Source organism: Gopherus flavomarginatus, chromosome 3 (genome assembly GCF_025201925.1).
Source record: "Gopherus flavomarginatus isolate rGopFla2 chromosome 3, rGopFla2.mat.asm, whole genome shotgun sequence".
NCBI classification, from domain to species: domain Eukaryota; kingdom Metazoa; phylum Chordata; order Testudines; family Testudinidae; genus Gopherus; species Gopherus flavomarginatus.
The window spans coordinates 93,179,785-93,203,863 of record NC_066619.1 but is presented as its reverse complement, the minus strand read 5'-3'; the positions used below and the strand labels follow the sequence as shown (position 1 = coordinate 93,203,863).

Sequence of the window (24,079 nt, the reverse complement as noted above, 5' to 3'; positions counted from 1 at the left end):
CGCCGAAGAGCCTGGAGCCAGCCCTTGCCTCTGGTGTAAAAATTCCTTATTACGGCTTTGCTTGGTGCTTTCTCTCCCATTTTCCCCTCCTTGTTTCTCTGTCTTTCCATCTGCTTTCATTCTGCTGTTATCGCTGTAATGCTTTGATGTTATCTTCCTTTCATTCTGTTGTGCTGTTCCCTTTTGTTAGATTCTCTGCTGTTTCTTCCCTCTCATCTCTGTGCCACTCTATTTTTTTCACACTCTGGTCCCCTTCCCTATTTCCTCCATTTTTCTTCTATCATCTCTTTCTGTCTGATCCCTAGTCTTCTTCCTTTTCCATTTTCACTGGTCTTCTGTCTGTAATTCCTTCTGCATCCTGCGTTCGTTCACTCACTCTCCGTTTGGCAGCCATGTGTCCCCATTGAAGACTGGTATTTTTTCTCTGATGGCCCAGCTGGTGACCAAGTTTCAGTGTAGCCCCCTGAAGAACAGAGTCTTCAGATCTGCAGGTCTGGCTTTTCACACTTCCTTGGGGGAAGAGGGCTATTAGCCAGTTTTGGGGAGGAGCAACAGTCTTGGTTGACTGTGGGTTGTGCATCAGAAAGTTTGCATTCTGTGTTGCTGGTTCATCGAGTTGAGCCCCTTTTCTGGTAACAAATCTGCCCAGGAGTCATGCCAGCTAGAGCTTTTATGACCCATAAAGACAAAGAACAGACCGAGGCTGCAGGAATGGATACAGAATACAAGCAAACACATGGGGTAATGATGGCCATGTGTCTTGAATGAATGAAAAAAACTAACATGTATGTATATATTTATGGTCCATTTGTTTATGGGAGAGGACATTATTAGACTGGGGTGGGGATGAGGAATGATCGAATGGGTAGGCTTGAGGACACAGCGCAGAGAGAAATTCATTTGGAGGGAATAGAAGGAAGGTAGGGGGAAGTGGAGGAGTGGAATGACAAAGAAAGTGTGTGGGTGGAGGGGATGCTATGAAGATGGGGTTTCAAAGAAGCATGGTAGCTGAGGAGAGAGTGAGGCCCTGATGCAGAGGGAGTTGGGAAGAGGCAGGGACAATCAACAAAAGGAGAATGTGATAAGAGTTCAACTTTGATTCCAGTGAGTCTCAGGTGTCTAGCTGGGGTGTGAAGGCCAAACAGCTGCTCCTGTTTCTCCTTGGAGGAGATCCAAGGGGTGGACAGGTCATCTCTGGAGATCCTCTCACTGTTGCTGGCACTCAGAGCTGGTGCTAGGCGTAAGCAGACTAGCCCCCCTGCCCTGCTGCAATGGCTGGGGAGCTGCGAGGATCCCCTTGCTGCCCACGGCAGCTTGGGGTCCCACTGTCTCAGGCAGTGGGGGTACTTCACAGCTCCCTGCCGCTATAGGAGGCAGCGGGACCCTGCAGCTTCCAGCCACAGGGGCTGAAGTCACAGAGGTCTTTGGAAGTCACAGATTCTGTGAGTTCCACGACCTCTGTGACAAAATTCTTGCCTTAATTATTATTCTACTTGCAGATCATGAGATCTGCTTAGTGGGCTCTTGTGCTGCTTCCTCCCAGAACCCTCTTGAAGTCTAAGACGAGCACTCACGGGGACCCTGGAGTTGGGGGAATTGAGAGTTTCATCTGACCTGAACCCTCTAAATCTGCAGAAAGTACAGGCTCAGCAGGCAGAGAGGATGGGAGCCAGGTAATAAGAGCCAGGTCACACTCCTTTCTTGCATTTATTTAAATTTACAATGGTGTTAGAGAGAGAGGGTAAAACTTTATTGTTATAGAGGCATGACAATCCATTAGTTTCCAAGCACTTCACAATTAGGTGAGATCAGCCTCACTGATAAGGTTCTTCTCTTTATAAACAGAACCAACAGGACATGAAAAATGTGCTTATGCTAGTCCGTGCATTAATCCTTCTACGTATTCTGTCTGTAGCATTGATTAGTCTTTCTTTAAGCTTTTGTAATGCGCATTCTTCAGGTTTAGGAATACTTTTCTTTGTTTTGTTTTGTTTCTGAGTTTTCTTTTGAATCTACTTCTCCTGCCTATTGAACATGATCCATTCAGGAAGCACTAGCCAAAGGTAGTTGCAAATAATTGTCAGAACAGGGGTAACTTTTAGAGAGACAGAATTGCGGGAGGAACTGTGTATTTTCAAAAGCTGTCTCTAGTCTCAGTATCTATTATTCTTTTCTCATTCTGTAATTTAATGTACTGTTCATTTTTTTTTCTGACCTCTGATGATTTCAAAACAGCTGAAAGGGTTTGTGTTCAAAAAGCTTCCAAACTGTTTACTTGCAGAGAGATCAAGCATGGAAAATGTCATCTCGAAGTAAATATTTTGCAAAGTTACGAGTATCTGAAAGCTAGCTGTTAGAGTTGATTTTGCAGCTGGGATCACTGTAGTAGTTTAAAATTAAATTGTTATATGCAGTGTAGTCGTAATGAGCTGTGTGTGGCTTGAAAGCTGGTCTCTCTCACCAAGAGGAGTTGGTCCAAAAAAAGATCAAACTAAATTATCTCATGTAAATGACCACAGTACATTTTGTAATGTATTACCTTTGCATTTTTTTTGTTTGTTAATTTGCAAAATTAACTCATTTGCAGCTGGTCCCCCAATTATCAGTAAAAATGATTGAGGTTTTTCATTGTTTTGAATCTGGTCATAAAGGCTGGGATTTTCAAAGGAGCCCAGGAGAATTAGACAACCAAATGCCATAGAAATTCAATGGGATTTGGGACACTTAAATCTCTTAGAGTCCTTTGAAATTCCCAGCCAAAAATATTGAATTTTTGATAATCCCATGAGTGTTTCTCCTGTAGAATGTCAGTGAGGTTTGTATACTGTCACCATTAATTTTCCTAACTGTGGTAAATAGAATTTTGCACTAAACAGTTATTCTTTTCTATCGGCAGATTTTTAAAAAGTGGTTAAGTGAAGTCTGTCTTGCATAGAGAGATTTGACTGCAGTACTAGAAGATTCTGCAATACCAGAAAATGCGTTTAGTTCAATGTGTACTTGTCTCCCAGAATTTCTGATGTTGGAGTTGGGAAAAGAGTTATGGATTGGCCCGAAGGAGTGTTTGTGTATCATAACATGCCATTTATTCCTCTTCTTCTGATTATTTAGACTTATTTGAAGAGTGTAAATTATTCTTTCTTTATTTGGCATTTCTCTGGAGGTTCCTTGGATAGGTAAATGCTAAAGGGAGAATATTTTTTACATACTTCCATACCACTTTAAAAGACTGTAGCACTGAAAATCATTATGTGGATTTGTGATTGTCCCTGGAGGATTTTGATTCTATAAACAAATTATATTGACAGTTTGTGACAAGTATCTTTTCTCATACTTTTTAAATAACACCCATTTTCCTGAGAGCAGTACTCTGAGTTTTTATCATAAGTAGATCTTCATCTTAATAAGAAATGTTTGTGTGTGAATGTATAATTATTTTAAATTGTGTGAGTGTAAGGCATATGTTATCCCTTATAGCTTTGTTTGCCTAACTCACCATTCCCTTTTCCAGTAGTTAATGACTTCCTTCAAACTTTTTGGGCTAAAACTTTATAGGTCTTATTTCTTCTCCGGGTTTTTTTTTTTTGTTTTTTGTTAATTTTTTGGAAGACTTTGAGCAGAAATGAGGAAAGTTGGATTAAAAAAGGCTACTTTTCACAGTTAGTTAAAAATAAAAGCTCTATAACTTGGACTAGCCAGTTAACTTTGGCAGGGAGATAGTCTGTAGGGGAGTAGAGGTCACGTTTAGGCTGGTCTGCTATGCCTACGACTTAGGTCATCTAGCTACTGCATTTGGGGGTTTAATGCTTCACATCCCTGAGAGACACATTTAAGCTGACCTAAGCCCTGATATTAGAGTTCCCAACTGCCTAATTGCACAAACTCAGACACCTTTGATTAACAATTTTGGTTTTGTGCTTATTTTAAATTCTGATGTCTGTAATTTAAGCATCTAGGTGCCACAGTGAAAGACCCAAAACAAATTAATAAACCTTTTGCTATCTATATAGCCAGGACTGGATTCGGCAACGATGTACAAATGTGCTCAACTCTGCACACTTTATGCACTGTAAATGGAACAACGCATAATGCCTAAAATTAATGAAATGAAAGGGTTTGGCCTAAATATATAACAAGGACATAGACGTGGCAACAGTAACATTGTCTATTCTAATAGCTAAATGAAATTTGTGATGCAAATCCTAAATGGTCTCCTATCATTGTATAGCTATTTTTGCCTGGTTTAAGCATATAGAGGGTCTTAACAGGCAATATAACTCATGCAATTGATTACAGCTCTGAGAAATTAATTGTTTTAGTGATTCAGTGTACGTATGTGTCTTAATGGTAGTTGTCAGTATAAATTTCTAAGGTGAAATATTACTTTACTGTCTGTTTCTGCTATGAATACTTTTGCATTACATACCCATACATGGGGGTAATATGTGCTGGATTTATATTTTCTTTTATGTGCTATGTACCCCATGTTTTTATAGTCTGTAAAACTTTCATTTGCTGTTTCAGAATGTTTTATTTCTGTTGCTTCATATTAGGGGACCTTAAGCTGGACCTTCTCTCTCTCTCTTGTTTGTAAACTTTATTTTTTATTCACAAATTAGTAGCCTTCCTGATTCCCTTGGCCACTATAATTATAGTAAGATGCCTTTTTTTATTTCCATGTTGATGCCTGAAAATTCTCTCATCAAAAGGAATTACTTGCATAGTAAGACTCAATTACTTAAACATGGTCTTAACTTTAATCACATGAGTAGTTCTGTTATTTTCAGTGGAAATACTTACGCGACTAAATGCTTTTCTGGATTGGCCAAAGTGCACAGAAAGTTCTAAGTGATAGTTATATCAAGGTAAAAGGCATTCAACTCATACCTGCTTTGCAGGATAGATAGGAGAAATGTAATTGAGTTGAAAAGCATATATTTCTTGGCAGTGAGAATAGAGAAAACACTTGACATTTAAAGAAACTTTCCGTAGGGGTGTTGTCTAACGTGATAATGAGCATATCCATATTTTTATACCATCCATACAATGTCCATTATTATTGTGCTGGTTTAATGGGTTTGGTATAACCTAACTAAAACTGTAGCCGTAGTAAAACCCAAAACATGGGCCCATGTCTGGTCAAAACAAAAGCATGTCCAAGGCCTCTCCGGAGTTTGAATTATGTGGGCAGGGGCACAGCTGGGCATTGTCTGCCTGAAGGTGTTTGTGTGTGTGTGAGAGACACAGAAGCAGACAGAAACCCAAGCAGACAGTAACAGAAGTGCTGGTAAAAAGGCCTTGACAGAAAGCTAAGAGAGCTTTCTGGCCACACAGTGCTGGCTGGAAAGGCGAGTTTGGAGCAGTGAGCAAAGAAACTCTCTCCTGCTGTTTGATTCTTATTATGTTAAGGGAAGCAGGACTTTATGTATAATCTTTGTAAATAAAGAAGATTACATCCAAGAAATAGCTGACTCCATCTAATGTTTTCTCCTCCTAACTGGAACCATCTGAGATGCTCTGAATTTGGCTAACCACTGGATCAAAAAGGTAACATTATTTAATACAGGAAACAATTTTTTGCTTTGGGCAAAAGGAAATCTGCTTCCTCAGTACACAGTTAATACATTCAGTTTCAAAGTCAGCTTTAATTCTAAACTGAAGACAACTGAAGTGTTCCAGAAAATAGACTCTTGGCTCTCTAATTTTAAATCAATTTCTAGAAATGGTGTGTACTGCTTGTAGATTTATTTGGTGGAACAATAAAGTAGACAGAGGCTGTGACAGGTCAAGTAATCTTGAAATCAAGGATTAGAACAGGTAAAAAATAACTTTCTATTTTGCAATGGAATGGAGAGGGGGAATTGCATTATTGTGTTCAAACCCTAATTATCATGATGCAATTGTTTTGTATAAAAATACAGATGAATATATCTTACTTACAACAACCTGTTTTTGTTAAATATAGCCAGTGCATGAGTTGTTTTTATGGGGATTTCATCCTACTGAAAATTTGGAATATTTTTAACATGCTGTTTTTTGAGCTAATGAAAGAGTCTCTCTCTTGCCCATGCACCCACCCAATCAGTTTAATGACTTTCATAACCTTGTTGTGAATGTTTGCATCCTGGAGGGGCATTCTCTGTGAGGCAGTTTGCTGCATGGTTCTGAGCTTGTGGTAAGCATCTGTATTCCCCAAAGGTGTGGACCTGCAAAGGCAGTACATTCAAATAACATTTACAGTGGTAAATGCCTTTCTCCTCTAGAAGTTTGCCACAAATCTGTGTCAGGTTTTTTGTTGTTGCTGCTGCTGCTGCTGCTCCAATAGTGAATGAATATATCTGTGTAATGAACAGTTTAGGCTTTCTATCTTGTTACTGTGAAGCGACCTGTCAGAAACACCAACTGAAGGCATAGTCAGGGCCGGCGCTTCCATTTAGGTGGCCTAGGCAATCGCCTAGGGCGCCAGGATTATTGGTGGGCTGCGTTTTGCCGGAGGGGGCAGCAGGCGGCTCCGGTGGACCTACCGCAGTCGTGCCTGCGGAGGGTCCGCTGGTCCGCAGCTCCGGTGGAGCTGCCGCAGTCGTGCCTGCAGACGGTCGGCTGCTCGCGCGGCTCCGGTGGACCTCCCGCAGGCACGACTGCGGCAGCTCCACTGGAGCCGCGGGACCAGCGCGTGGGGCAGCGAAATTGCCTTGCGCCTAGGGTGCTAAAACCCCTAGCGCCGGTCCTGGGCATAGTAAATAAGGTAAATAACCACAATATCTTTTGTGTTATTGTTCATTCAAGCTTTTCAGTCTATTCTAGAGCATAATAAGCCTCGATTGAGGTTAACTTTGGTTTCATTAAAGAAATGTAGTGCAATTTGTAAGTGGTCACAATATTTGTTGGAATATTAGGCCCAAATTTGGAGATTGCTGTTGATCAAGGGCCAAAGGGAATTGTTTTGATTTAATAGCATATAACTGTCTAAGTATAAAAATTTCCAACAGTACCTGTCATTTGATGATGTTGAAATTATAGTTTTATAACCTAGTTATAACTATAGTTTATAACATAACGTTTTATTCTTAACTTAATGTTGATTGCCTTGTGCCAGATGCATTATAATACGTACAGTTCACTGGCAGGATGGGATGGGGTAGCACAATTGGCCGAAATGTAATGGAACCAGTAATTATTAACAAATATTATCTGTGGTTTATGTAACTATTGGACCACTTCTTGGGGGAGATTCCAGCTATATCAAAGTATGTCTGAAACTTTATTATTTGTGCCACATAGTTTTTTGCTGTCAAGGCAAAGATCAGTAGGCAAAAAGGCAATCTTGTCTTGTGCTTTTTATGCAGCTCAAACAATTAAAATTTTTTCCAGGCTGCACTGACTTGGCTTTAAATCTGTTGGAGACGACATGTATTAGCTTCAGACTAATATTTATATAGCAGATGCCAGTATAGAGACAAAATTCAAATAAATGTGGAGGCTCCAGCATGGCATTGGGGAGCACAGGCCCCCCTGGCTGCATAGAATTGGGAGTTCACGGTGCAGCTCCCCGCCAAGACACGGACTCAGCGGTGAGGCTGCACCCAACCCTGATACAGCGCAAGGACTGGCTCTGCCCCGCCGTGCTAGATGCACCATTTGTGGGCAGGTAGATTCAGCAAGGCAGGATCCAAGTGTGGGAGGGGCATAGTATATGGGGGGGTCCAGGTGTGCACTGAGAGGGTTCTGTATGGAGCAATCTGGTTGCGGTGGGGGGAATCTGGATGCACAGGGGCTTCTTGGGGAGGGGCGTGTTTCTGGATGCAATGGTAATGTGACTCTGTAGGCGGTTCAGGTGAAAGTGGTTAGAGTTTGGCAGGGGCTTCTGGGTGTGGGGAGGTCCATATGCTGGGGGAGTAGGGCTCACTGGGATGGGAATCCAGGGGCAGCTAGCTGGTTGGGGCTCGGTTAGGTAGGATGGGGTCTGGGTGCAGGTGGCTCATTGGAGTGGTGCAGGGGGAGTGGGGCTCATCATGGGGGGGGTTCTGGGTGTGTGGGGATATGAGGCTTGGCAGGAGAGTCTGGGTTTGAGGGGGTCTGGCTACACGGGGGTTGGGTGGATGGGGGAGCAGCTCCCTGTATAGCGATCCCTTCTCCTGCAGCTGAGGAGCGATGGGTGCAGGAAGCGCAGCGGGTGAGGTGGGCAGTTTGCAGAGCTTCCTATAGCTGGGAGAGAAATCTGGGGATGGGTCTGACACAGCCCCGAATGCTGTGCAGGGGAAGAGGAAGTCTTGTCCTCCCCAGCTCAGCCAGGACTAGCATCTGAGCCTAGTGCAGGGTAGGAGCCACTAGCCAGGTCTTCCCAAGCCCCACAGTAATTTACCTCTCTGCCAGCTGCCCTGGACGCCCAAAACATACTGCCCAGGGGAGGGGATTGTATGACCGCTCTTGTGGCTTCCCTTTGCTTCCCCATCGGAAAGTCATTTTTCTGCAGGGAAGCAAAGAAATCTGCTTGGGACATAACTTCTGTGCATGCACAGTGGCATAGAATTCCTCCAGGAGTAATATCATTCAAGATCCTGTGATTCTGTTGTTGAAAGATAGTACGTCTCTGATGGCAAAAATCAGTTCAGTGCCCTTTCAGTTAAATCTGAGCAATATTAAGTTCAGTGCACGGTGTCTGCTGTCTTATTTACTCTTGTCTGAGTGATAAAAGGTTTAGAAAACCTGACCTGTGAGGAAAGTTTAAAAAAACTGTGTGTGTTTAGTCTTGACAAAAGAAGACTGACCGGGGAGCCTAATAACAGTCTTCAAATATGTTAAGGGACTGTTATAAAAAGGGTGATGGTCAGTTGTTCTCCATGTCCACTGAAGGTATGACAAGGCATAATGGGTTTAATATGTGGTAAGGAAGGTTTAAGTTAGATTTTAGGAAAAAGTTTGTAACTCTAAGAGTAGTTAAACTCTGGAATAGGCTTTCAAGGAAGACTGTGGAATCCCCATCGTTGGAGGTTTTTAGAAAACAGCTTTTTAGAGAGGTTAGACGAGCCCAGGCTATCTCCAGGGCGGCAGGGAACCACACCGCCTCACTAAATTTGGGAAGATATCTTGCAGGAAATTAGTCCAGCCGCAGGAGTCTTCCTCCGCGACCTTCGTAAGGGAAGAAATTAACACAGTAAGCCCAGGCCCAAGGTCAGGGTGGGCAATGGTGAGTCAGGCCCTCAGGCAGGGGCTGAGTAATAATAGTATATAATAGTAAGCCCAGGCCCTTGGCTCCGAAGGGCCTGGGAGAGGGGGAGACTGCCACCCACGAGTTGGGTAGCAGGGGGTACAAAGGCCCTCTCACTCCACTGCCTCCCAGCCCAGGGCCCTAGCAGTGGCAGAAGACCCGCTGCTGTGTCAGTGGGGATCCTGGCCGCAACACACTGACGTGGGTTCTGGCAGTACTGCAGCCAGACTAGGGTGGGCTGCCCCCGGGCTACTTCCAGACTCCCCTCTTGAGGTACCTGGATCAGGGTGGTGTCCTGAGGGGGATCCAGCACCATGGGTTCCTCAGGACAGCTGGTGTGGGGCAGGCTCAGCAATTCCTCCTGATAGCTGGCGTGGGGCAGATTGGGCCAGTCCTTGGGTTTACTGCAGGCTGCTGGGATTTCCCAATCATGAGCTAGGCCGGAGGTGTCTGGCCTCCCCAATGGCTGCTCTTCCAGTGAGCTCTGGGACCGGGACTCTATACTTCCCGTGCCACCCCTCACTCTTTGAGGGTAGGCTCAGAGCTCCCTGGCTCTGCTCACTCAGGTGTCTGGAGGGACTCCTCTCTCTCCGAGATGGTGGGGAATCACACTTCCTCACTACAAGCTTGGACAAACATCTGTCAGGAATGGTGTAGGGTTACTTGGTTCTTGTCACAGTACAGGAAGCTGGACTCGATGACTTCTTCTAGTCCTACATTATAAGCCCAGTTTGCCTAGTGCTGAGGGAGCTTTTTCTACATTCTCCATGTGACGACACGTACTTGTTTACAAAAACAGTGAAAGTTAAAATCGTATCAGTAGGTGTTCTGTACCTTTTCACTTTTACGATGTTTGTTTCATGGTTACAGTTTTTTTCACAGAAAAATAGATATACAGTAGAAACCTATAATTCACAAACCTAATAAATACTTGAGAAAGCTAAACAGGATTGCCAAATTATCAGCAAAGACTGAAGAGCGGAGTGCTGGAGGTAAATTATCATATTACTAGAATTTGGTTACTAAAAATCTGTGTGTTACTAGAAAATTTATGGTAATTGGATCATATTTCACAATGTAAGTGACTCTTGTGGAGAGTGCCTAATTTGATGAATGTTTTGAATATGAAATATTTTGTAAATGAATGTGTACTCAGTGTTAACGGGCTTATACTGTGCCAAGGAAACAGCCGTTTTTGTTGAGGGATGGATTGTATAACTGATTTTAGGAGCCTATTCCAGAGGTTCTCAAACTGGGGGTCATGACCCCTCAGGAGGTCAAAAGATTATTATGTGGGGGTCACGAGCTGTCAGCCTCCACCCCAAACCCTGCTTTTATTTAAAAAAACAGAACAAGCTGCACCCTTATTTATCCCCTAACAGAACCGTTACATCAGACCATGGTCAAAAGGCTCAACTACTGTAATTCCCTCTTAGCAGGGCTTTTACTATACTTTCAGCTTGCTTTGAGTGTAGGTTTTAGTAATGGGAAATCATGCCTCACCAATCTACTAAAATTCTTTGAGGAGTCAACAAGCGTGTGGACAGAGGGGATCCAGTAGATGTAGTGTACTTAGATTTTCAAAAAGCCTTTAACATAGTCCCTCACCAAAGGCTCTTAGGCAAAGTAAGCTGCCATGGGTTAAGAGGGAAGGTGTGCTCATGGATAGGTAACTGGTTAAAAGATAGGAAACAAAGGGTAGGTATAAATGGTCAGTTTCCAGAATGGAGAGAGGTAAATAGTGGTGTCTCCCAGGGGTCTGTTCTGGGACCAGTCCTGTTCAACATAGTCATAAAAGATCTGGAAAAAGAGGTAAACAGTGAGGTGGCAAAATTTGCAGATGATACCGAATTACTAAAGATAGTTAATACCCAGGAAGGCTATGAAAAGCTACAAAAGGATCTCTCAAAACTGGATGACTAAATTTCATCTGCCATTTTGTTGCCTAATGTTGATAAATGCAAAGTAATGCACATTGGAAAGCATAATCCCAACTATACATATAAAATGATGGGGTCTAAATTACCTGTTACCACTCAAGAAAGAGATCTTGGAGTCATTGTGGATAGTTCTCTGAAAACATCCGCTCAATGTGCCGCGGCAGTCAAAAAAGTGAACAGAATTCTGGGAATAATTAAGAAAGGGATTGGTAATAGGACAGAAAATATAATGTTGCCTCTATATAAATCCATGGTATGCCCACATCTTGAATACTGTGTGCAGATGTGGTCGCCCCATCTCAAAGATATTTTGGAATTGGAAAAGGTTCAGAATATTAGGAGTCTAGAATATTAGGGGTCTGGAACGGCTTCCATATGAGGAGAGATTAATAAGACTGGGATTTAGCTAAGCGGAGATATAACTGAGGTCTATAAACAGGGCTTTGAAGCTGTGCTATGGCTCCGCTCCATCTCCAGGCAAAAACTTGCAGCTCCACTGATCTGGAGATGCTCTGCGCTCCAGCTCTGGGCTCTGCTCCAAAGCCCTGTCTATAAAATCATGACTGGTGTAGAGAAAGTAGATAAGGAAAAGTTGTTTACTACTTCTCATAACGCAAGAACTAGGGATCACCAAATGAAATTAATAGGCAGCAGGTTTAAAACAAATAAAAGGAAGTATTTCTTTCCACAACACAAATTCAATCGGTGGAACTCCTTGCCATAGGTTGTTGTGAAGGCCAAGACCATAACAGGCTTAAAAAAAGAACTAGGTAAATTCATGGAGCATAGCTCCATCAATGGCTGTTAGCCAGGATTCGCAGGAATGATGTCCCTAGCGTCTGTTTGCCAGAAGCTGGGAATGAGTGACGGAATGGATCACTTGATGATTAGCCATTCCGTTCATTCCCTCTGGGGCACTTGGCATTGGCCACTGTCGAAAGACAGGATACTGGGCTGGATGGACCTTTGGTTTGACCCAGTAGGGCCATTCTTGTGTTCTTATGTTCTCCTCCACCATTCATAATAAATTTTAAAAAACTTATTTATATTTAACATTATAAGGGGGGTTGCACTGAGAGGCTTGCTGTATGAAAGGGGTCACTAATACAAAAGTTTGAAAACCACTGGCCTATCCCCATGATATATCATACCTCTGTCATTCATGTGATCAGGATACATCAAGTTTTATCAGAAAGTAAAAGTACTGGGCTGTGTGAGAGAAGATATTTGTTTCATGTGAGCTCTACCCAGAGTCTACCGTGTAACGATATTTATTGCCAGTCTAGTGATGATTTCCATAGAATTAATCTAGTTGCATTTTATTTCTCTTTCTTACTTTGGTACAGTTGCCAGTAGACAATTTTTTTCCATCTAAGACCTACGTAGTTGGGTTTAGAGACTGTTACTTGGAGCAGTTAGAGAATTTCATGCACAGAATTTTTTCACATAGTAATATTTTTGCTGTGCTGGCAGCACAATACCTTTCAGCATGTGCTGTGATTGGCATGCACTGGATTAAAATAGCACATACTTGCAATTTTTAAAAAAAAAGTCCTGAATCTTTTAAATTAAAAATAAGTGATTTCTGATTTTAAGAACGTTTTAAAGAGAAATTCTTTACCAGATCTTGAACCTGACTCCTCTTAAAGTTAACAACATCATAGTAAGAGTAAAGATTTTTGTAATCCTTAGCCACTCTTACTTCAGAACTGGTTTAAGAAAATAAACTATGATATGCACCAGACAAAGACCCAAAGAGCAGAACTTGAATCTATCATATTAGCTGGGAGTAATATTGTTGAATGCTCTTTATATAATACAAAAACACACATTCAGTTTGGTGTCAATTTATGAATGGACAGTGTGGATAACATGGGGTGAATGTATGATCATGGTTGCTGAAGCCAATGAACAAATATGCTGCTACATTCAAAGCAAGCTGAAAGTATAGGGAAGGCCCCGCTAAGAGGGAATTACAGTAGTTAAGCCTTATGATCATGGTCTGCTGTAGCAGTTTTGTTAGGAGATAAAGGTGCAGTTTGTTCTGTTTTTAAAATAAAAACTTACACCACTTTCAAATAATGTCCAATACATGGAGCATTATCAAACATGTCCTTTTCCAAGGAAAAGAATTGGCCAAGAGTGATGCAATGCGTCTCAAACTGTTTCTGTGCTTCTGAATGAGTCTTTTTGTCCATAAACTAGGACACTAAGGCCACGTCCAGACTAGGAATTAAAATCGATTTTAGATACGCAACTTCAGCTACGGGAATAACGTAGCTGAAGTCGAATTTCTAAAATCGAGGTACTCACCAGTCTGGACGGCGCGGCATCGATGTCCGCGGCTCTCCGCGTCGATTCCGGAACTCCGTTCGGATTGATGGAGTTCCGGAATCGATGTAAGCGCGCTCGGGGATCGATACACCGCGTCCAGACTAGACGCGATATATCGATCCCCGAGCAATCGATTTTAACCCGCCGATGCCGCGGGTTAGTCTGGACGAGGGCTAAGAAAGAGAGTCTCTTCACAGTAAAGGCTTTTACCTAGCAGAAAGACTCCTGCTTCTACAGAGTGGAGTACAAGATGGCTCTGAAGCATCAAACTGGCAATATTATTCAGTTATTCTTCCAGATTAGGGACTGAACTTTCAGGTGTCAAAAGTCACTGCAAATGATTGTAATATCTAAGCCTTTTAAACAAAGGAGAGGGGAGAATATCTCACGCAGAGAAGGAGTGCCATTTATAGGAGGAACTATTATAGCTGCTAAAGACGGTATTGGGAGAGATTCCTGGCTCTGAAGAGCTGTTGTATTAGCTGCTTACTACCACATCTACTTGATATTATGGTGATAGGCACTTCAGAAATATTTACTGATATATTAGCCATCATGTCCCATACTCTGAAAAAGCAGGAATCTGCACTTACAGAAGGTGTATAAAAACACCACATTGGGCTGTGGAGATCAAGGAGTAGTAAATAGATTTTATTTGCTCTACACAGCAGTTTTTTGGGGGTTTTTTTGGGAGGGAGAGAGAAATTGTCAAGTGGTATGACTGCTGTGTTGCTGTCACACGGACACCTGACCTGGATTCTGAGTTGACAGAGGATGAAGAAAGGATCATTAGATGGGGCACAGGGTAATATAGCCACTCTTGTGTACCATCATGTAGTTTGGTGATCATACTCTTTAAAAATGATACTGATGGTGTCTGCATTGGATAGGATGTATGCTTGAACACAGTGTAGCCATCAGCACCAATTGACTTATCTTCTACACATTAATTAAACCAGTAGAAAACAGTTAGGTTACACCAGGAAGATGTTTGTCACGAAAGATACAACTTCTGTTGTATCAAAAGCTGCCATGCGGTCTAGCATGATCAGAATGTCCAGCTTAACTTCCAAGAAATGCTGCTAACATGGTCTCTATATTTTTTTTTAAAATCTGTTTCTTTATTCAGGAAGTTTTAGCAAATTTACAAATCCTGGCCATGTAACTGTTGAAGATAATACAGCAATCATTACAACATTGAGCTTTTACTTAGAGAAACATTGTACAGTATTATAATAATAATCAGATCTCTTTTTAACAGGGCATTACCATGTACAGAGTAAGCATCTTTATACTACTCATGATGTGTCTCTAGTGATCTTATTAAATTGAGAGAAATCTCTGATTACATGTTTAGCAAACACGGCATGTCTATCAAATGTTTAAAATATTCACAAAAAATTGGACAGTTGGTCCGATCCTTTTGTAGGTGAATGTACTTTGTCTGAGTACTGAATCAATGGTAATCAAATGTCTAAGTACCTATTTGTTCTTTGTGTTGGGCGTGTAATTGATGTGTAAATTTTTCCGTTACAACCACCTCCCATTTTTTTAAATTTTTTTTTGAACCATTCCTTTATGGTTAGATTATTTTTCTTTTTTCAGTGAGAGGCTATCAGTAGCTAAGTAGCTACTAGCAAATGAGATTCATTCGTCATTTCCTCTTGTGTGACCATTTCCACTAGGAAGCCCTAGGAAGATTACCCAAAGGATCACTTGGTAATAAATATCCAATAATTTGTGAAATTTGATTATGAATTGCATCCCAGTACTCTCTAATGACTGAGTATGTCCACCATATATACACAAAATCTCGTCTTTCACCACAATTTCTCCAGTGTTTATTCCCATTCAAGCTATATATCTGTTTTAATTTGACTGGTGTGAGGTACTGTTGAAACAATACACCTCTAGCCTGATATAACGTGACCCGATATAATACGAATTTGGATATAATGCGGTAAAGCAGCGCTCCGGGGGGCAGGGCCGTGCGCTCCGGCGGATCAAAGCAAGTTTGATATAACGCAGTTTCACCTGTAACGCGGTAAGATTTTTTGGCTCCTGAGGACAGTGTTATATTGGGGTAGAGGTGTATCTTGAAGAAATAGTTTTTTGAGCCACAGGATGAAGTTGCTGGTCCTCTTTTCCAGAGTGAATCCACTCCTTTGGGGTAATTTGTTTTTCCAGATCCTTTTCGCAGCATTTTAAATATATGGACATCTTTTGGTTAGGAAATTAGTTACAATTCTGTTGTTTCCTAACTGTTGGTCTCCACTTGCTGGAATGTCACTGGGTGTCCAAGTGCACCTGTAATTTAATAGTCACCGTTCCCAAACAGAGGAGGATTGAGTCTGGACAGTAATTAGCAAGAAATTCCCATTGAGAGATGGCTAGTTCAGGGAAGATATGGGAATTATTTTGTTTCTGGGAAGTGTGTAACAAACTCATCACAGTGATAGGCTGGGGAAACCACTCATGAGGTGAAACAGGAAGGATTATTCATATATTTGTATAATTTGCATAAAGTCAGGGAGCCATACTCAACCCAAGCTCCAATGAAATTTCACCAAAAAAAATTGCAATAGACTGATCACACCTGTATAAAATAAAACCTACCAGCTGATAAAATAACCTCCAAGAGTGAGTCCTTGGAGGAGAAAAGGAACAATTGTCCATCGCTACTCTCTAGGTCCTTTTGGAAAGCTAGGAAGAGAATCACTTGAGAGAGACTGCACTCCTGTTGCATGTCATGGAAGTCCCTCCCAAAAACTCATGATCAGCGGTATCCAAGGAGCAACTAGATGTAAAAGACTTAGCATAGATCCTTTGGATAGATGTTTCATGTGTGCTCAGTGTTGCATTACTACTGTTCCATTGAAGTCTATTTACCATTCCTGTTAATGGGAACAGACACAGGCTAATCCTGAGGGGATTTAAAAATTTATCTTCATCCATGGAAAAGAGGAGATCATAAACGTATACCCAGTGCTGTTTCCATCCCATGTCAGTAAGTTCTGTAACTCAGTTGTCTGGATTCAAGGAAATTTGTGTACTTGGACTGCCTACTGCAAAAGGGTGAGATGGGATACTGATCAAAATCAACCAAGATTTCTCAAAAAAGCAACTAATGACATTGACAAAAGTTTCACTGATTTTCTTAAGAATAGCTGGCAGCCTACCTTCTCATCAGGAAATACTGACTGCCTCCTCAAAAATAGGACCCAAGGCGTGTCTCCACAAACCAGCCACAACATTGTATCCTGGAGTTGCCACAGCACCTCCAGAATCTCCGTGAGTAACACCAGCTGCGTAATCAGCTTGCATGTACCCAAGTAGCCTCGTTAACTGCTTCTCACAGTATCTGTAGCTGAAGACAAGTGACACCTCTTGCCCTCAGTCATAACACTTTTGAACACTAACATAAAGTCTGTATATAAAAGGGAGTTCAAGCAGCTGCCTAGCCATCTCCTGTCCAGTCTGTGCTAAGACTGCTTTAATCTAAATAGAACACTGTAGCCTACAGGCTCAAATTAAAAACAGAACATGGCAAGAAACCAGAACGGCAAGAGCCTCTCTAACAGCTGGTAATAGCTGTCTGTGAGCTGAAAGACAGCCTGGCTGGAATGGAGATGTGGGAGTACTTCATATGATTCAGTACCAGCAAACAGACCACAAAAATCCATAGTATGTATGTATCACCATACAGGGTCATATATATCACCATACAGGGTCGCATGAATGTCTGGTGCATTCACCCCACATATCCATAGTTGAAGTCAAGCTTCTGGCTGCCTCTGAGAGAGTTTTGGGTAAAAACACAGGGAATTTGTCACTCCTAGCAAGATACATGAGGTGGTTCATCAGATCAGGTGTCTGCATGCACAGACTCTCCAAGGGCTCCCAAAGAAGTGCTGGACCTGCTCGCAATTCAGCTATGAAATTTCCCCATGTAACCTGGTGGTCCATACCCAAATAACACTATCTGTTATTTTCTGTGTGGACTCAGGAAATAGCCAGATGCCCATAATTGTTTTCAGGGTTGGGCACCCTTGTGCATTCCAAATGGTAAAATTAACTACTTTCCCCATTTCTTGGCTCTGTGTGAGGCTGGCAGATCACCAAGTACCCAGCTAGAAGGATTGGGATTAGCATTACTTATATTGCTGGAGGGGATCATCACCATAGACATTAACCTTTAAAGTTCCTTTCAACACAACTTGTTGGCCTGTAATTCAGGTGACATTTTCATTAACCAAAGTCCAAAAGTTCTGTAGCACTATGTACTTGCACAATATGTCCCCAGTTCTCAACAACACTGAAGACTGTAGGAATTCATCATTTTAATTTGGTACAATATGCAAAAATATCAATTTTAAAGTGAGAGACTAGACTTTATTTGGAGAAGCTAGTTAACTTGGACATCAATTGATTCAGCAGAACATTTAAGCATGTGCTTAAATCTCCCTGAAGTCAGTGGGTTTTAAGCACCTGCTTAAAGTTTTTAAGAAGTTGCTTAAGTACTTTACTGAATCAGGGCTTGCAGCTTTCTTCAGATCTCCTCTTTTCCTTCCAACAGTGGGAGCCCCTAAAGCTCCTATTGTTTTTCCCTTCTCTGTTTTCTTCCCATAAAAATAAACTTTATTGACTTTATTTTTGCTGCCTCAGAGGCACCACATGCCATTTCACTGTGGATGATCCCTAGGCTAACTGTTCCTGTGCACTGTTCTCTTTTTATCCCCTGCTTGTTTCATTCCCCACTTTTGGGGCCCAATGTCAGGGTTACATAATGTATTATAACAGGTTTGCCCGTCCCCCACCAGTTTGTTGTCAGATGGGTGTGGTTTGAGAAGCTATGGGAATGAAAAATGAAAGTGTATTTTCTCTTGTAGTGTGGGGCTGCCTATAGTCCAGTGCTTGGGGAGACTTTTATATTGAAGTCTCTTGGTTCATTAAAAAACATTGTTCAGATCTAGAGAATTTTCAGTCCCAACCCTGACAATTCCATTGCCTGTGTAGAAAATACAGTAAAACCTGCCAAGAGTGACCATTCATGGGAGTTAGCAAAAGTGGTCATTTGTAAGAGGTGGTCTCTCTTCAAAGGTTTGCACACCAGAGAGCGGTGGAATTCTGTAGCCTCTGCAAGTAGTTGCTTCCCAGGGCAACGGTGCTGCAAAATCCTAGATCGAGCTGCAATGTTTTCTTTTAGAGTATCAACTGCTTTCGGAGGAACAATGTAGGTTACAAATTTTAAGACCACTGCTGATGTCTTTTATCTCATCCTCTTTCTTCTGTCTCCCATTTTCCTTTGTCTGTCTGAAGGGAGTGTCTTTTGTTCTTTCGTCTGTTACTTACGCCTTTATGTTCTTTCTCACGGGCATCACCAACCTCCTCAGCATAATCCCACATTTAAGTATAGATACGCAGCACAAGATAAAACAGGACAGATCTTCTGCTGTGGTGCAGTACCTCTGTACCATACTGCTGAAAAAGTCTGGTCTTGGAGCCTGATTTTCTAGCCATAGGAGGATCATTCCAGAGAAACAGGGATTCTCCAGGGATATAGAGCCAGAGGAGAGGCTCCTATGCCATGCTGCCTCCTGCCTGTAAGTAAGTGATTTAAGCTCCAAGTGCCTTAGTTTCTCTCTCTGCAAACTGAGGTAATATCTCTGTAAATCACTGTAAGACCTAGGAAATGAAGTGCAGAACAGTTTTTAAAAAATATTTATTATGCATGTGCATGGGTGGGTGAAAACTCTGTAAGCCTTGTAGAGAATAGCATCCTAATTCTTTTGTCCTATATAACACATTTTTCATTTGTTTGCCTGGCTGTGGGAGGGAATGTAACTGAGCTCCGGCCTTGCATTTCTTTAACAAAATCAATGTCAATTATCCAGTCATTAGCAGACAAAATATCGGGATGTTTGGTTTGGATCTGGAGGTGGATGGATGGCTCCTTGCTTGCACCAGCGGTCAAAGTGCTTTCTATGAGCCAATTAAAAAAAAAAAAATCCCATTAAAGATCTTATACCAGCAAGTGTGACTGCAAGTGCAGCAGACACTGGGGAAAAAATATTAAAAATAAAAAGGCCAGTCCAAAACAGTCCTACGACACAGTATCAGTACCTGTTTGGGATTTTAGTTAGTTTCAATCTACTGACTAGAATAGACAGTTAATACATCTAAGCACCTTTTATTTATCTGTGGTATGTGATAGCCTGTATACAGGGTTAGCTCTTCAAAAACAGGAGCCCAAAGTGAGCAGACAGAAGGTAAAATCCTGGCTGTATTAGTCAGTGACAAAATTGCCATTGACTTAAGTAGGACCAAGATTTCACCCAAAATATGAAAATACATGTGCAAACATTTGTATACGTATGTAACTAGCTGTTTTGCAGGCAGTGAACAGTTTGAGGCCGCCAGTAAATCCATATTTTTGTGTGCAACTTTTATACAAGTTTCTGAAATTTTGGCTCATAATGTAATTGCATCTCTTTTACTTTAATAATTGCTAATCCACTTTAAAGGGGAATTCAGCACTGTTTTATTGGTTTTCTCTTTCTGTCAATTAGTCATGTAGCAGATAATCAATGTAGAATTTTCATTCTGTTTGACTCCTTTTCTTTGCCTAGGATCAGATTCTTGAAGTCTGGAGTTTTTTTTTCCCTCCTCCTCCTTGCCAGCTACTTCTGGCTTCTCTGAAGAACAGGTCAGAGACTTGAGCAGTATTGCCATTGTAAAAGTACTCTCCAATGCTATCATGGAATCTTTGAGCCCCCTCCCCCCTCGTAATATAATGAAATCAACAGGATCAGGAAAAGGCACCATGATTGTGGAGCTAATTTTTTCTGGATGGGACTGGGACTCTGGCTGAGTCTATAAGATTTACTGAAACTGAGGCCTGGTCTACACTACGCTTTTAAACCGATTTAACGCCGTACCTGTCCACACAATGAGGCCCTTTATATCAATATAAAGGACTCTTTAAATAGGTTTCTGTACTCCTCCCCGACGAGAGGAGTAGCGCTAAAATCGGTATTACCATATCGGATTAGGGTTAGTGTGGCTGCAAATCGACCATATTGGCCTCCGAGCGGTATCCCACAGTGCTCCACTGTGCCTACTCTGGACAGCAATCTGAACTCGGATGCACTGGCCAGGTAGACAGGAAAAGCCCCGCGAACTTCTGAATTTCATTTCCTGTTTGCCCAGCGTGAAGCTCAAAAAAACAAAAAACATTGATCAGCACGGGTGGTGATGCAGTCCCAAATCCAAAAAGCTCCAGCATGGACCGTACGGGAAGATACTGGATATGATCGCTGTATGCGGAGACAAATCTGTTCTATCAGAGCTCCGTTACAGAAGACGAAATGCCAAAGCATTTGAAAAAAATCTCCAGGCTATGATACAGAGTCCACAGCACAGTGCTGTGTGACATGCGTAACGGAAAGCCAAAGAATCAAATGGACGCTCATGGAGGGAGGGAGGGGGGTACCGAGGACTCCAGCTATCCCACAGTGTCCGAAAATCATTTGCATTCTTGGCTGAGCTCCCAATGCCTGTAGGGTCAAACACATTGTCTGGGGTGGTTCAGGGTCTGTATTGTCAATTTACCTCCCCTCCCACTCGGTGATAGAAAAGGGGAAAAAAATCGTTTCTTGACTTTTTTATATGTCACCCTATGTACACTGCATGCTGCTGATGGACACGGTGCTGCAGCGGTAAACAGTAGCATCCTCTTTCCACCCCTCCCTGGTGGCAGACGGTACAGTGCAGAAGGACTGATAGCCGTCCTCGTCATGAGCCTGTGAGTGCTCCTGGCGGGCCTCAGGTGAGGCCGGCCGGGAGCGCCTGGGTAAAATAGGAATGATTCCTGGTCATTCCCAGTAGATGGTACAGAACGGCTGGTAACCGTCCTCATCATTGCAACTGGGGGCTGAGCTCCATCAGCCCCCTTCCTTTCTTGTGTAAAGAAAAGATTCTGTACTGCCTGGACTATCATAGCAGCGGGATGCCGGGCTCCTCTCCCCTACACTGCTTAATGTCCTGCCTGGACTATCATAGCAGCTGGAGGCTGCCTCCCCCTCATTTTATCTCAGTAACAAGTCAGTGTTTCTTGTTCCTGCATTCTTTATTACTTCATGACACAAATGGGGTGGACACTGCCACGGTAGCCCAGGAAGGTTTGGGGAGGAGGGAAGCAATGGGTGGGGTTGTTGCAGGGACACCCCCTAGAATGGCATGCAGCTCATCATTTCTGCGGGATCTGACACGGAGTGGCTGTGCTCTCTGGTTCTCTGGTACACTGGTTCTCTAGTACACTTGCCCCATACTCTAAGCAGGACTGACTCTATTTTTAGATACCATAAAGAAGGAATTGACTCGGGGAGTCATTCCCATTTTTGTCTTTGCGCCCCCAGCCGACCTCAGCCAGGGGCACCCATGACAGCAGCAGACGGTACAGAACAACAGATAACCATCTCTGCTGTCATGCAAAGGCAAATGAATGCTGCTGTGTAGCGCTACAGTATCGCCTCTGTCAGCGGCATCCAGTACACATACGGTGACAGTAAAAAAAAAATCTGAACGGGCTCCATGGTTGCTGTGCTATGGCGTCTTCCAGGGCAATCCAGGGAAAAAGGGCTCGAAATGATTGTCTGCCGTTGCTTTCCCGGAGGAAGGAATGACTGACAACATTTACCCAGAACCACCTGCAACAATGATTTTTGCCCCATCAGGCACTGGGATCTCAACCCAGAATCCCAAGGGGTGGGGGAGACTGCGGGAACTATGGGATAGCGACGGAATAGCTACCCACAGTGCAACTCTCCAGAAATCGACGCTAGCCTCGGACCATGGATGCACACCACCGAATTAATGTGCTTAGTGTGGCTGCATGCACTCGACTTCAAACAATCTGTTTTACAAAACCGGTTTATGTAAAATCGGAATAATCCCACAGTGTAGACGTATCCTGAAGGAACTTCTGAAGAGTCTGTGGAGTTTATAAATTCTGCAGTTGGCTCTTGTGAGGTTCACAGGAAGCTGATGATTCTTCCATGTACTTCCCAGGCCTGCTAATCTCTGTTTGCTGATGGGTTGGACTCTACTAGCCTCACTTCTTGCTACTCTCCAGCTCTGGCTCACTGATCCATATATGCTTGTGTAAATTTGTTCAGTTCACACGTGGGTCGCAGATATTTTTTCCCCATCTAAATGAGGGAGTTTTATACTAAAGTATACATTTTCCCAAGAACTTTTATACTACAACCTATGTTAAGAGTTTTTTAATAGAAATTGTTAAAGTTTGATCAGATTGAGCTAAAAATATAAATAAATATACTCTGTATATTGCGTAAGAGGCTTATGGTCCTTAAATTCAGGGTTGATATGGAAAAAGTTAATCTTTTGGTGATGTCTTCTCAGTTTTGGGAGGGTGAAGGAGGTAGAGTTGGGATGTCCAGCCATAACAAGGTGCTGGATTGTGAAGGAAGGGTTTTCTTTGGACTATATTATGAGGAAAGAATGCGAGACGATGACATGGGTTTTTTATCTAAGCCAGGGGCTGGGGGAAGGACTTTCATCTAAGTTCAGATTAGTGGGTGGGTTCGTATGCAATATTTTCTCTAGCAGAAAGATAGTGGAACTAGATGGAAACTGGTGATTAGGATTTAGGAGGCAGAGATAAAGTTAGTGTTGCAATCTTAGCTAACTATTTCAGGCCTTTCTGACTTTTGAAGGTTTTTTAATGACTTTCTAATTTCCTAACTTTTAAAAAAGGTTTTTTTTGTTTTTTGTTTTTTTGTTTTTGGGTTTCTCTTTTTTTTTTTTTTGTAACAATGCTCTAAAAATGTTGTTTTGACTTAAAGCAACTATTGGTACCACTATCTGAACTTCTTTAATGGGATTTATGTATTTAACTTCCTTTGTTTTAGAAGTAAAAGGAACTCCACTGAACAATGGTATATTTACCATTGCATAACTATGTATTTATCACTGATTATAAAAAATACACCCCAGTACAAAGATTCTCACCTCTTCATCATAATACATTTCTTGTTAGTAAGTAAAATAATTGATGATAACAGTACAATCTATTGATTCATAGATTTTTAAGGCCAGAGGGGACCATTAGATCATCTAGTCTGACCACCTGTATATCATGTTCTTGCTCAGTTAGGCTCAATACAGTGCTATTAACTTGTTTGACTAAAGAATACCTTCCAGAAAGGCAGCCAGTCTGAACCTGAAGACATCATGAGATGGGAAATCCACCACCTTCCTTGGTACTTTGTTCTAATGTTTAAATATTGTTAAAAAATCGTGCCTTATATCTTCTTTGTATTTGTCTGGCGTCAGCTTCTAGCCTTGGTTCTTTTTATGCCTTTTTTCTGCTAGATTAAATAGCCCTTTATTATCCTTTAATTCTTTATTAAGTGAGTCCCGTATCAGCTTTTCCATTATTTTGCCCATGATTGATGTCAGGCTAACTGGCTTATAGTTACCTGGGTCATTCCACTTGCCCTTTTTGAATATTAGCATTTCTCAGGTATGCCAAGATTTATTAAAAATTAATGTTAGGTGGCCAGAGATCTCCTTT

At 42.1% G+C, this 24,079-nt stretch overlaps 1 protein-coding gene across 3 annotated transcripts in view; it reads left to right on the top strand.

Annotated features, from left to right (window-relative positions):
* Positions 1 to 24,079, top strand: part of JAK2 (Janus kinase 2) — a 148,361-nt gene that overhangs the window by 21,938 nt on the left and 102,344 nt on the right. Inside the window, exon 1 of one of the 3 annotated variants that reach the window (XM_050944267.1) lies at positions 1,526 to 1,673. The exons of the other annotated variants lie outside the window; for them this stretch is intronic. The gene's annotated coding sequence lies outside the window, so the exon portion shown is untranslated. Of the gene's footprint in view, positions 1 to 1,525; positions 1,674 to 24,079 lie in introns of those variants that run through there. 3 annotated transcript variants of the gene reach the window in all.